The sequence below is a fragment of the Choloepus didactylus genome, chromosome 18 (genome assembly GCF_015220235.1).
Source record: "Choloepus didactylus isolate mChoDid1 chromosome 18, mChoDid1.pri, whole genome shotgun sequence".
Lineage (NCBI taxonomy): Eukaryota > Metazoa > Chordata > Mammalia > Pilosa > Megalonychidae > Choloepus > Choloepus didactylus.
The window spans coordinates 5,105,799-5,118,232 of NC_051324.1; the positions used below are offsets into that span (position 1 = coordinate 5,105,799).

The 12,434-nt window shown below is 39.7% G+C and overlaps 1 pseudogene; it reads left to right on the forward strand.

The window, feature by feature from the left end:
* LOC119514589 overlaps positions 1-12,434 on the forward strand; it is a 67,255-nt pseudogene that overhangs the window by 24,948 nt on the left and 29,873 nt on the right.

Sequence of the window (12,434 nt, forward strand, 5' to 3'; positions counted from 1 at the left end):
AGATTTAAGAGAAAGGTGTGAGATGTTTAAGGTTCACATAAATGTATCAGATTAAAGCACAATTTTCTAAACATCTGCCATAGGGTGAGGTTCTATCATCACCGTAGTGGCTTATCTTGATTGCAGACAAAATTTCTGACTAAGTAAGTACTTGAAAACTTACTCTGACACTAACACTGTGCAAACCTGAAGCGATATAAAATAATGTCCACCTTTCAAGGGACCTTCAAATTTACATATTGTGACCAAGTCAGCACACAACAGACAAGGAGGAAAGAAAATGGATGTCATAAATGATCAATTATAAGTGCGGTCAAGGGGTATAGATCATTGGAGAAAGGAGGCAGCAGGTTGGACTCTTCATGGTAGCAAAGCACTTCCCAGAGAAGGGGTATTTGGGTTGAGCCTTGAAATCTGGGTGGGATTTACACAAGTGAAAGGAAGGTGGGTGGGTGCCATTAGTATGGTAGGGAGACATGAAAAATGAAAAAATGGAGAGATGTAGAAATGAACATTTTGTGTGTTTATGTGTTTGTGCTGGTGGTGTTTATGTGTTGGGGAGGGCAAAGGGCAGAGTGGGTCAGAACGTTTGCATCGATGGATAGTGGGGCCACATTACAGAGGAACCCGAAAAAGAGACAAAGGAATTGAAATTTACATAAAGAGCAGGAGAGGGCTGTAACCTGTCTGTCCAGTTTATCACTGCATCCCCAGTGCACAGCAGAGCATGTGGCACATAGTTTCCACTCAGTAGATATTTGCTGAATCAACAAAAGTTTAAAGTAGTAGGAGTCAAGAGGAAAGAGCCCTTCCACGCTCTGATTTAGGACATATGATAGACTCCCAATAGGGCTTTTGTCATTTCCAGGGCACTGGCAGCTGCTGACACTGTTAAGAATATTTGACATCATAATGATCAGATAATTATGAACTTCATGGTAAGAAATGTTTCATCGAGCAAATACTGGCCATTAATTTCCATTTTTAAAAGCCCAAAAGGTAAAGCCCCCTCTCTGAATCCTGATATGTAGTTCCAGTTGCATCTTTTAAGAGAATATTTAGAGATTTTTGACCCAAAAAAATATGGGATTTACCTTTTTATTGTTTTTAATGAAGAAAATCAATAGCAAAAGCTTTTGTTGATCACATGGGTTTAGGCTTCTGCCTTTGTGCAGATTCAAGTTTGAGTTAATAAAATGTTTGTAGAGGTCTCCATCTGTTCATTCTCCTACTACACAGAAGGACAAAATAAATGCCTCACCCTGCAGATTCCACCTGATCATGCTTTCCTGATCGCCACTCCCCTCTAGCTGCCACCTGCCCTGGCTCCATCTCAAAGACCTTAGTGAAAACCCTCAGGGAAAGGTGAAATCCTTCATTAGTGCATCAGCAGGACCTGCTCTCTGCTCCTTCACTTCTTCCTGCTTGAGATTCCTTTATCAGGGGACGAGTGGAAGTGACAAGACAGATAATTGAGCTGAATGGAACTGTTTCCTTCTCTCACACCTGCAGACCTCCAAGACACCCCACAATTATCATGGGCTCTTTAAGCTGAAAGAGACCTGAGAGATTATGGTCCAACCTCAGCATTTTCCTCTAAGCAAACTGAGTCCCAGAGAATGACTTATCCAAGGACACACAGCTTCTTAGTGTCAAGAGTAGGAATTGAACTAGGGGCCTAGCCAATTCCTAGCCGACATGCAGCCTGCAGTTCTTTGGATGATACAGAAGAACGAGATGCCTGTCCATCACTTTGTAGTCATGGCTTCTGCATTTGTTTCAAATCAAAGCCATGCACTTGTTACAAAGTGACATTTACAAGGTTGATTACCATTGCGTTACACACGGTACAAGGCCTTGCCCAGTGGTTCCTCTGTTCGTCGGGCATGTGTGCAACCACAAAAAGCGAATCAAAATTGTCACGATTTGTGACTTGATGTACTCTGGGTTTAAAATTACTCTTCTCCAAGACATGTGGCTCCCAGATGATGTTTATGACAAGAGTTGTTTCTGAAACACAAAGAATGTTTCTTTTCTCTGAAATCCATTGCCAATTTAGAGGAGTTTATGGAAGGAGCTGGCGAGCCGACAAGCTATCAAAAGCAGTGGGCTGTGCTGCAGGGAGCAAGGCAGATCACCTGTGAAATCAGAGTCCAGGAATTGCAAATGAATGAACGCTCATCCCCTTCGCTGGTGAGAAAGAGTTTGTCTGACTCCAGCCGATATTTGATGGGTCCTTAAAGCTGAAAGGGACATTGAGCCCAAATCCTCCTTTTTCCCACTCAGACCAGCCAAAGCCCAGAGAGAAGAGGAGACTTTTAATGGTTGAGTTGGGACTGATATCTTTTCTAAGATGACTGATCTTGTGTTCTTTTCATTGTATCTGTGTTAGGGGAAAAAAAAAAAAAGCTCATATCGAAAAGGCATTGAGTTGTTCACGTGCTTATTTTTAATTATCACCTGTTATAATAAAATAAGATCGCTAAACACCTTGTAACCTACTTTTTAAAGTAGTTTTCTCTCAACAGAGTGCGATTCTGACATTGCTAAATGCCCTGAACAAAAGGCATGTACTAGGTGCTCTGTGCAGATTTTTTTTTGAGAATTTTGCACCTACCTCAAACCTCAAAATAACAAAGAGAAAAAAAGAAAGATAATGTAGTCAAACAGGAGTCCTTGGGAAAAAAAGGTGCATGCCTCTTGGCACCATTTTTTACTTCTTTACCTTAGGACGAATGGGTGAAAAATGATATGTAATCCCAATTACTAGAGGGAAAAAATTCATCTTCTTTCTCTTAGAGAGGTCTACACTTCACCACTCCAGGTAAATCAGTGCCTTCTCTGTCCTTAAAACTCTTCACAGAGGGATTAAATTTTGTTGTTGGACAATGCAGAACTGTAGATTCCTAGATCTGCATTGCCCCTCATTGTAAAAACAAAAACACAACAAATCCCTAGGGTCTCCTCCGCCGTTATTATCCATCTTGATGATTGGCATCTCTATTCCTAGGTGGTCCAGACATAACCCCTTACCTGTTGCTCACCTGTGGCTTCTGTCTCTGAAGTACAGCTGGACTGCATCCTCTCCTCTATATCCCCCCATTCTCGTCCAAGCCACCATCGACTGACCCCTCACCTTCACTTCTACACTAGCTTCCTAACTGCTCTCTCCGCCTTGATTCTTGCTCCACTAAAGCCCACTCCCCACACAGCAGCCAATGAGATCTTTTAAAATCTTCTCTCATTCCTGCTTAAAGACTTCCAAAGGCCTCCCATTGCACTGGGAATAAGCACATTCCCATCTCATACTTTCTATTTTTAATATTTCCTTGGCTAAATCCTTTTTTCCTTGGCTTTTTGTGTGGCTGCCTCCTTCAGTTCAAATATCATGTCCTCAAAGAGGCTCTCCCTGATTTATTCTGTCCACAGTAGCTAAGTCCCCACCTTCATCCCAGTCTCTCTGTAATACTTCTTTACAGCTCTGAGCCCAATTTGAAACTCTTCTGTTTCTTAAATTTGCCTTTCTTCTCCAAGAAGAAAGTTCCCCCAGTGCATGGCCTAGTCCCATATAGGCACATAGTAAGTACTTATTAAATAGTGTTTTTTTGTTTCTTTTTGAGAACTTCTCAAAAAGTTCACTTCTCAAAAAGAATCACTCTGGCTCGGATCAAGGTTTTTTAAGTTCCATGCACAGGTACTTTACAAGTTTTATCACATGTAATCCTCACAATAACCCTAAAAGATAGATTCAAATTATTTTTGTTTTATAGATTAGAAAACTGAAACCAGAGAGGTTAAGCAACTTGACCAAAGTCACACACCTGTTTAGTGACATTGATGGGACCCGTACTCAGGAGCTTTGACCAGAATCTATGCCCTGAGCCACTTGTCTGTACAGAAATAATGAGTGATGTTTGGGTAGCTTCTTTTCTCTGACCTCCTTTGTCTTTATAAATTAGGGAATTAAAAGTGTTCACTAGGGTTCATGAAAAGGAGGACAGTTGTCCTTCTGGGGACTTCCTGGTGAAGCTCCCTAAATTGGATCAGTGAGGAGTGGAAGGAAATTTAATCCTTTCTCTAATCAGAGCCCTCTAAGACCCTATGGTTTGACTTATTATTTCATCACTCTGTTCTCCTATGACCTTCCCAGCTCATGGCTTGAGCCCCTGTTACCCCATTAAGTTCTACTCTCCATTCAGTGTTCTCATCTCTGTTAATAGCCCTCTTCTTGGAGCATTTAACCAGGAGAGGATGAGGAGTGAGAAGGGGTGGGCTCTGCCAGTAACTTCGGTAGGAACTTGCATCTCATTTTCCTTATCTGTAAAATCACAGGAATGACCTCCAAGGTCCATTTCTAGGTTTACAGTGTTATGGCTTAGGAGGTGTTTTACATAGACCTTGGGTGAGGTTTCTTCCCCAGGTCCTCTTCTGGACTGTTTCCTCCCCATACACTTACTCATTGCATAAGTACCCTATTTTTGTTTATTTCTAGGTTAGAACAACAACATAAAGCAGACCAAGCAAATTGTTCTGACACAAAGGCATTTGGTAGTACTGGATTAGGGTACCATGCCACTGTGACTATCTTTTCACCTGTAGAAAACTCTAAAGCTCATTCATTCATTCATTCATCTAAAGAATAATTGTTGAGCACCTACTATGTCTTGGATTTTATGTCAGGCCTTGGGGCATATGCGATCTGGACCCTCATGGAGCTAGTAGATAGTTATCGATAAAAGAAAAATCATACAAATATCTGTAGGATCAGAGCTATGATAGGTATTATGCAGGGGAGATCCATGGTGGTACGAAAGAAGAAATTGGGAGCGGGGGCTTGGCCTAATCAGGAAAGTCAGTGGAGACCTTCCTGAAGAAAGGAGGATTTCTTCTAAGGTCAAAACGACGAACAGAAGTTCACCATAAGAAGAAGGGGGGCTCGAATGTTCTAGGTAAAGGGAATGGCACACACAAATGTCGTGTGGCAATAGGGATTTATTCCAGGAATGAAAGTGTGGCTGTTGTACAGAAATCAAAGAGACCTACTCAAAGAAGGCAGAGAAAACTTCCCTGAAGAAGAGGAGGTGGAACGGAAATCAGGCAGAAAGTAGAAGTGAACAGGCAAAAACATTGTCAGCTAAAGGAAACTCTTCCTACCTAGTTGGAGCTCCCAGGCTTGGTTCCTCCTTAAGCAACACACGAACACTTCAGTCCGGGAGAAGGGGCAGTTAAAATCCACGATTTGGTTCATCCTTTCTGTACAGCTCTGCTGCCTGATGGCGAACACAGAGAATAGGCAGACTGACGAGGGGCTCTTGGCAATGGAGGAGAAGGTATCAATCAGTTGTCACTTGGCACCAAGGCAAAACACGAGGAATCCAGCAAAGAATTCATTGCTGTCCTGCTTTTGGCTGACGGTGCCACTGAAGACAGCTGGCAGACTTCCCGCTCCCAGTCAACCAAATGAAGACATATGCAGTGAATACAAAGCATTTTGTTAGAAGGAGGAAAGCTGTGGCTCACATACATGTCCAAACACCAGGAAAACAGTGCCTTCCAGTTACCCAAGAGAGGAGTCAAACTTGGTTTTCTCTATAGAAATAATACAATCAACAGAAGCTGGAAGTTCCAAAATAAAGTTTAGAAACAATAAATGGAGGTGATTCAAAATGGTGGTAATTACCCATTCTTTCCTCATTCTATATGACTCACCCTGGATCAATAATCCAAGTGGCTTTTTTCTTCTCATTAGTCCCTAAATGGAAAACTCAACCACTGTTGTAGGGAGGAGAGAAAATGTGTATTAACTGAATTCAGCTCTATAGATGCCCCCAAAGCTTAAAACAAAATACCTGCTTTTTAGACTCTCTGTAATTCTCCATGGCAGAGGAGATAGCTGAGAGAATTATTGGGGATCTCTAAGCAAAAAAACTACCTCTGCCTCCCTCACCTGGAAAATTAAGATGTGAGGCACACTGTGAAGTGTGGTTATGAGTGTGCTAAATAAACATTTAAAAAAAGAAGGAAAGAAAAAGGAAAAGCAGGAACCTGTTTGATGTTTGTTTTAGAGTCTGGCATATATATTTTCCCTTCACTCAAAGAGCTCAAAATTGGCTTAAGTGGAGTGTAATTGAAAAAAGTTCACCTTGAGAGTATGACTGAGCCTGGAAAATTTTAGCCAATAGGGGAATTTTTCATAAAATTATGACTGAGTGGAAATAGTGTTACAATGGAAGCCTGTGTGTAATGGGCACTATTAACGTTATATACATATACATGTATATGTGTGAATATATATATATATATATATATATATATATATATATATATATATTTTTTTTTTTTTTTTTTTTTTTTTTTTTTTTTTTCTGAGCATCAACAGGTAACTGAGTTACAAGGCTACAAATCTAAGAAGGTTTTCTGGTGATATTATAAGCCACAGCACGAAGCTCAAGTCATCCAAATTCCTAAATATAATTATAGTTAGATTGAAAAATATTCCTGTCATAATTATATGCCATGCAAGATCTTGTAACTACCTTCTCCATGCAGAAGGTTTGCCTACCTAATAATCACTAATCTGATTTATATGTAATAGGATCATAGGATATTCAAACAGGAAGAGGCCTCTGATTTTATAGTTAATCTTCACCACTAAATTCACAAGGAAAACAAATATTTTAAAATAACAGTGATCCTGAAAACACCGATGACTGGAGAGGTTGTTACTGGAAGGGGGCTTAAAACTCAGGTCTATTAATCTTGTACTTTTTCAGCTTTGTCATTTTGATATCCCTCTGGTCTGCTTTGAACATCCAGGGCTTAAGGGTAATTTTTATGTAAGTGGGGTATAGGGGTGTAAATTTGGAGGAAAGGAGAGAGTACTTAGAAAAATGCTTCTTAAACTCAAAAAAGAAAATCTGGTGATCTTCTAAGTACAGGTTCAGATTTATTCAATTTATGACACGGCTCTAAAAAGCTTCCAGTTAATACTGATGTGCTGGTCTCAGACTGCTCTCTGAAGACTAAGGAGGTAGAAGACTTTCATGAGGACACTGAATTTAAAATAGTGTATATGTTTATGTGGAATTTCTTTGGGGGTGATTGACAGAGAATAGGGGTACTGAGATAACTCCTCCAACTGAGTCCCTTCCAATCAACTCTTGGCTTTGCTCCTGATGACATTCAACTACATATGGTTACTAAACACAATTTTCAGATGCATCAATATTCTCAGCCAAGAAAAGGTCACCTTTCCATCTTTACAAAAGACCTAGATCTAAACCACAAGAGTTTTGGCCAATATCTTGTTAGCCATTTGAGAACAGATATGAATGAGTTGTTTTGTTTCCACGTGTTTGGAAAATTTTCCTAACTTTCTGTCATTGATTTCTAGTTTCATTACACTGTGGTCAGAGAACATACTCTTTAATTTCATTAAATGTGTTGTCTGTTTTACAGCCCAGGATATGTTCTGTCTCACTATATATTTTGTAGGCACTTGAAAAGAATGAGTATTCTTCTCTCGTGTGGGATATTCTATGAAAGTTGATTATATCCTGGTGGCTGATGGGTTTGCTCTTCTATATCCTGGTTGATTTTCTATCTAATTGGTCTATCAATTGTTGAGAAAGGAGTGTTGAATTCAAACTACAGTTGTGGATTTGCCTATTTCTCCTTTCACTTCTATCATTTTTTCCTTCATATATTGGAAGCTCTGTTGTTTGGAGCATACACATTTAGGATGGTCCCTTTTATCATTACATAAGGTCCCTCTTGGTCGTGGTAACTTATTTGCTTTGATGTCCACTTTATCTGCTATTAGTATAGCTATTTCTTATTTCCTTTGATTATTGTGTGCATGATATATATTTTTCTATCCTTGTACTTTCAGCCTACCTATATTATTATATTTAGAGTGAGTTTCTTGCAGACAGCATATAGCCGAGTCATATTTTTAATCCAATCTTTGTCTTTTAATAGTTATATTTAGACCATTTACATTTAATGCAATTATTAATATATTAGGGCATCCATCTGCCATTTTATTTTTTGTTTTATGGTTGTTTGCTGTGTTAAATTTCTCTGTTTCCTTTCCCTGTATTTCTGTGTGCTACATTTTTTATAATTCCCTTTTGATTTATCTATAGTGTTTTTGAGTTTGTCTTTGTGTATCCTGTTTTGATGGTTATTCTAGGAATTACATTATAATTTATCACACTCTACTGGTGTATTTTGCCAGTCTGAGTGAAGGGTAGAAAACTGACCTCCCTTTACATTCTTTACCCTTCCCCACTTATAATTGTTTAAAATATTTTCTCCACATACCTTTAGAACCACATCAGACAGTGTTTTAATTTTTGCTTCAATCATAAAACATTTTTTAGAAAACTCAAGCAAAGAAGAAAAGCCTATTGTGTTTACTTATATTTTTGTTCTTTTTTTCCTTCCTGATGTTCTAAAGTTCCTCAATTGATTATTTCTTTCTATTTAAAGAATGTTCTTTAGCCATTTTTATTTTAGGGTAGGTCTGTGGGTGACAAATTCTCTTAGTTTTCCTTTACCTTTTGACTTAGAAAGTATTGACTTCCCCTTCATTCCTGAAGGATATTTTCACTGGGCATAGGATTCTGGTTCATAGTTCCTTTCTTTCAGCTAAAAAATATTGCACCACTTCTTCTGGTCTCTGTTTCTACTGAGAAATCTACTATCATTAGAACTTTCGTCCCCTATAGGTTTCTCTGGCTGTATTCAAGATTTTTTTCTGTCTTTTGTTTTCAGAAATTTATGGTGTATCTTGGCATGGATTTCTTTGAGTTTATCCTGTTTTGGGCTCACTCATCTTCTTGAATTGTATTTTTATGTCTCCTGCCAAAATTGGGAAATTTTCAGCTATTATTTCTTCAAGTACTTTTTCTACCTCTGCCAGAATACCAATGACGTGAATGTGCAACCCCTCGTTTCAGCCTCCGGTCCCTGAGGCTCTGTTATGGTTTTTCTGTTATATTTTCTCTCAGTTGTACAGATTGGATAATTTCTACTGTTCTGTCTTTCAGTTCACTGATTCTTTCCTCTTGTCCCTCCATTTGCTGCTGAGCCCATCCACTAAACTTTTTATTTCTGTATATTATTTATTTACTGTATTTTTCAATTCTAAAATTTCCATTTGTTTCTGTTTCTTTTCTGAGGCAGTCCACTTTTTTGTTTGTTTTAGGCATGTCCATAACGGCTTGTTGAAGCATTTTTATCATGGCTCCTTTAAAAGCTTTGTCAAATAAGCCTAACATTTGTGTGATCTCAGTATGGGCACCTATTCCTGGCATTTGTTCATTCAGTTGGAGATTTTCCTGATTCACGGTATGATGATGATGATTTTAGATTGAAACCTGGATTTTTTGTATTGCATTATGGCACTCTGGGTCTTATTTAAACTTTCTCTTTTAACTGGGTTTTTCTGACACCGATCTGGCAGAAGAAGGAGGTCACCACCTTATTACTGCCAGGTGGAAGCAGACATACAGGCTCCCCACTTGGCTTCCACTGGCACCTGAGGGTAGGGGTGTTACTCATTGCCGCTGGGTAGGGGCGTTAGTTTAGCTCCCTGTGCGGGCTCCGCTGACACTGGGGTGGGGGTCTGGTGTCTCATTACTGGCCAGTGGGGGTAAAGTCCAGGCTCCTGACATCACCCCAGCAGGGGTACAGTGGAGGTGTTGGGGCGCTTCAGTATAGCCTTACGAGGGCGGAAGCCTGTGCTCTCCACTCAGCCTTTGCGCGTGTGGGTGCGAATGGGGCCACAGCTTTTCCTCTAAGGTTTAGCTGGAATAGAGTGATTTTTGTCTAAAAGTAAAATTTTTTTTTTGTCTTTCTAGGCTGCCCCTTTTCTGGTCCTTTGGCTAGAAGGAACAAACTTTTGTTGGGCCCTTTTTTTTTGTCTGAGCCAATTGGTGTTTCCCAATTGCCAGCATCTTTTGCTCCATGTCTGGGATATATGAGGCCGATCGAGAAACCAGAGAGCCCATTATGTCAGTCCTCCAGCTCTGTGGCCTCTAGCTGCTCTGTTTGCTTCTCTCTACTTTTCAAAGTCTTCTTATGTTTGCTTTATATATATAGTGTCCAGGGATTTTAGTTGTATTTAGTGGGAGGAATAGGGAAAGGTACGTTTACTCCATCTTCCCTTGAGTGGAAACCATCAGGTTTTGTTTGTATTTCATATAAGAGGCAGCATACAATACATATCAGTCTGCAACTTACTTTGTTCACTTAGCATTATGATTTTGAGAACTGTCCATATATTTGAGTATAGATCCGGGTCCTGATTTACTTTTGATTGCTGCGGGTGCTGGTATAGGATAAATGATCTGATTTAGTGTAGCATGTATTCAAACATGGAATTAGCAGCATCCAAAATCTGGCATTCAGACAATTTGTAGGGACTATACTGAAGTTACTTAACTGATGTGTTTTCTTCATCACTGAAGCTGTATTTTAACGGCCTATTGGGTGCTGAATTGAAATACATCTGAAATGGTGTGAGAATGGCAGTAGGTTGTTGGCTGTGGGAAATAGGAGCACTGAGCTAGTAACAACAACAATGTAGCAATCCCATTACTGCCACCCTTGTATTAGACCCTGCTATGTACCAAATATTATTTATTTTTCACTAAGTCTGTGCTAAGTGGCATTGCCCTTACATTACAGATAAGAAATGAGCTCACAGAAATCAAATAATTTTCTCAAAGTCATCTAGGTAATACTAATTAGATCCATTCTGAGTAATATTTAAGAAAAGAGAAAGCCCCAATTCAAATGTTATAAACAATAAAGAAGATTTAGTATTTCATTTGAAAGAAACACCAAGGATCATTAATTCAGCAGCCTAATGACATCATGAAGATCCTTGTTCTTTCTATTTTTCTGCTCTGCAGAACTCAGCTTGGCAGCTTGGCTTCCCTCAAGGACACAAGATAGCAACAGCTAAATACAAGGTTGTGTTGTGAGCCATTAAGTTTTGGGATAGTTTGTTACGCAGCAATGGATAACCAATACAAACCACAAGCTGGCTCATAACTGAACCCGTTTTGCACCACATCATGGACACAGAGCCAGTGTACTCCACCCCCTACCTAGTCTTTCCTTGGGGGTGGAAAGTGTTTCTTTTCAGCCCTCAAAACTCAAAAGATGTTTTGTCCTGAGCATTTGTGCCCTTCTCTCTGAACTCAGTATTTTTAAACTTAAATTTCCAAAAGGGATTGATCATAGGCTGCTTTTACATTTTTCAAAGAAACTATTCTCTACCTCCCTTTGCCTGGAAAATGAGACTACTTTTCTTGTACACAGTCTTTTCAGTGAAATTACCTCCGTGGTTCTATGGCATTCTGAAACTCAAGTGCACTCTCCTAGATCTCTCCCAGTTTCAAAGGAAGATTTCCATCAGTCAATTTCTTCCTTTTGACATCTATCTTGTTGAAAAGTAGAGGAAAAAATTAATCTCAGGTAGGGACCCTGCCAAGGGAAAAAAAAAGTATACCTTAAAAAACTGCTATGGATTTCTTGGGAACATAGGTGAAATCCTTATCTCAGTGTCTTGGACTCACAGGTACCTTATAAACATAAGTTCTATTCTTACTGGGGTGAGAGGTAGTACTACCTTTTTCTCATCAAAGTTTACCGCTAACTCTTTGTCTGACCTTCGCACATTATTAGAATTTGGAAGCTCACCTCTTCATCTGTCAAATGAGGAAGAAAGAATTACAGACTCCTGGAATACTTTCATTTCTAAATTTCTAAATTTGTTTCTAGATGATTTACTTTTGCTGGGATCGAGGCTGTGGATATATTGGTGTGGTGCTATCATGTCTACTAATTTGACAATAATGACTGCTTTGGTGGCAGACAAGCTGAGATGACCAACCAAGTATAATCATAAAAATGAATAAGCAGCAGGAAGATGAGGTATTAATGTGTTATGGTTGAGAGTAAGGGTCATATTGAGGTAGGAAAACTGAGGAGTCATTTGGGAAATTATAAAGCTAGAAAGTACCCGGGAAAACTCTTCGCTTTCCTTAAGTAATCAGAGCTGCATTCGTGGTGGACAAAAGTAAGACTCTTAAGAATCTGTTGCCACTTGGCCAAGGACCTCTGTGTCCGTTTTCTGTTGCTGTGTACCCAATGAGCACAAACTCAGTGGCTTGCGACAGTGCACGTTCATTATTAGTTTCTGTGGGTAGGAGTCAGGATGACTTAGCTCCTCTGCTTAGTGTCCCGCAGGGTGTCACCAAAGTGTCAGCCAGGCCATGCCCTTAGCTGGAGGGTTGACTGGGAAGAGTCCACTTCTAAGCTCCCTCTGGTTGTTGACAGAATCCATTTCCTTGTGGTTGGGATGCTTGAGGGTCCCAGCTTCTCTCTGGCTGTTGACCGGAAGCTGCCCTCAGCTCCTC